This window comes from Engraulis encrasicolus, chromosome 9 (assembly GCF_034702125.1).
Source record: "Engraulis encrasicolus isolate BLACKSEA-1 chromosome 9, IST_EnEncr_1.0, whole genome shotgun sequence".
Classification (NCBI taxonomy): domain Eukaryota; kingdom Metazoa; phylum Chordata; class Actinopteri; order Clupeiformes; family Engraulidae; genus Engraulis; species Engraulis encrasicolus.
Window position 1 is genome coordinate 16,780,389 of NC_085865.1, and position 2,500 is coordinate 16,782,888.

The 2,500-nt window shown below is 46.6% G+C and overlaps 1 protein-coding gene across 10 annotated transcripts in view; it reads right to left on the reverse strand.

Annotated features, from left to right (window-relative positions):
- relch (RAB11 binding and LisH domain, coiled-coil and HEAT repeat containing) overlaps positions 1-2,500 on the reverse strand; it is a 92,364-nt gene that overhangs the window by 48,760 nt on the left and 41,104 nt on the right. The window lies entirely within an intron of this gene.

The window sequence follows — 2,500 nt, forward strand, 5'->3', positions numbered from 1 at the left end:
AATGTATGTGCGTGTGTGTGTTTGTGCATGTACTGTATTGGTGTGTTTGTGCATGTAATGTATGTGTGTGTGTGTGTGTGTGTGTGTGTTTGTGCATGTAATGTATGCGTGAGCAAGAGGGGTGGAAAGAGAATGATACTAAATGGAAGAGTGTGATACAAAAAAAGAAAGAAAAAAAGAGAATGTGTGTGTGTGTGTGTGTGTGTGTGTGTGTGTGTGTGTGTGTGTGTGTGTGTGAAAATGCTTGTACTCCATGTCTGGATGAAAGGAAAAGAGAAAGTGGACGTGGCAGTGAAACCAAAAGGGAGCATCCGAGGGAGAAGAGGAGACCCCGGCGGAGACACAACACAACACCGCGCGTCTCCACTGCTAAACCACAGCTCTGCATTCCTCATGCCTTACTGCTTGTGGTCTTCAACCAAAACGTCTCATCCAAACCTGTCTTCTCAACATCTCAAACCATAACTCCCCTCCCACGCATGTCCAAACGGTCCTCTCCACATTTTAAACCATAACTCCCCTCCCCCCGTACTTCCAAACAGTCTCCTCCTCATCATCATCTCAAACCATAACCTCCCAACCACCACCTACACCATTTCACTCAACAACCCCAACCCCATCCCCATCCCCAACCCCCAGTCTCCAAAGCTTACCCTATCATGTTCAAACTGTTCTCTCAAACAACCAACATGCCATTTCCAACCATGATCTCACCATCATCATCATCATCACCACCACTACCTACAGCAGCTCATAACCCCACTTGTCCAAACTGTCCGCTACATTTCAACCACAAAAAACCACCCCCAGTCTTCTCAAGATCTCAAACCTCCATCTCCACCACCATCATCATCATAGTCATCATCATGATAACTCAACCCTCAACACCACACACACACGCACACACAAACTGTGCTCTAAAACACCACAAACCCCCCCACCACCACCACCACCACCAAAGACCTCCCTCAACACCTCCCCCCAACATCTCCCCTCAATTATATGTCCACAATGTCTTCTACTTCTCAACAACCCCCAAAAGTCAAACACCTCAAACCATGTCGTCACCATGTCTTAACACAACTCATTCAACACCAACAGCTCAACATCACCTCACGCCAACCGCCACAAGTCTAACCTGTCCTCTCAACATCTCAACCGCCCCTATCGGCCCTACCAAAGCCACTGCTCCAACAACTCACTCAACCACCCAAACGCAACAACCCCCCCACCCCCCCCCAAGCCCAACAACTATTTAGTCAACAACTCAACCACTACGCTATTCCATCCCCAAGGTTTCATCCTAAAAGTTTATACAATTTCTCGTCAATTCCCCTTTAACATTTAAACCCTCCCACTGCTCTGATTTAAAAATAGCTGTTTACTCTGCTCTCCTGTGGTTGCACGGAAGCTAAAAACAGGTGTAAACGTTTAATTAGTGGGGAATGAAGTGCTGCTTTCACTTTGCCGGAAAGAGGAGGAGAAAAAAGAGAGGAATCGTGTAGTACAGGGGAGCGGAGGGTGGAGTGGGACTGGGTTAATACTGTTCTGGTGAGTTTAGGCCAAGAGAACACCACGCAGTGCCGTTTCCCCAACCTGATCTTGAACCGACTGACCCTCTATGACTTATGTCACATCTCGCCGATTGGTTTAGCGACCTCTTAGCTAGTGTTGCCAATTTGGGCAGTTACCTGCCCAATTGGGCTGCTTGGGACGGCCATCTGAGGGGAAAAACCGGGAAAAATCGTCCATTTGACGTTTTTTTCCTCCGCAGTTTTATGCCCGTAGACATCAATGCAATTTGTTGAAATTGGGCGGATCGCGCCTCTTTGCGCTTTTTTAGCACCTTTTAGGCAGGATTTGATCAGACACATCTGGCAACACTGCTCGTAGGCCTGTAAGCTGAGCGAATAGGAAATTCCCTCCCAGATGTATGTGTAGCTTGCGAAGCTCCGTTGGTTCTGAATGTAACGGGAGCAGGCAACGGTCTGAGGTGATAATAGCATGACAGTATGGCTACCAAGCTCTCACATGTTGAGCCCTACAATCCTCCTCAACATTTAAAGCAATATGGTACCATTTCTGGATAAAAAGATCATTTTACACCGAGTTAAATGATTGAGTTTTACCTTTCTCCTGCACTTCCAGCCGTTCTCGGAGTCTGGCAGGTTAAATTCTACCTCCAAGCTAGCATATAACATTGAATCTTATGGGTCCAGCAAGCTGCTAGACCCATAGGAGTCAATGATAAATGCTAGGTTGTAACTAGAAGTGGCATCACCAGACTGACAGAGCAGAAGAAAGCTAAAACTCAATCATTTAACAGAATTTGAATCCTTTCTCATAACCCCCCCCCCCCAAACATTTCAACCGTCCCACAATGTTGCTTTTAAAAAATACTTGTTTACCCTGCTCTTCTGTGGTTGCATGCAAGCTAAACAGGTGTAAACGTCTAATTAGTGGGGAATGAAGTGCTGCTTTCACCCTTCTGGGAAGAGGA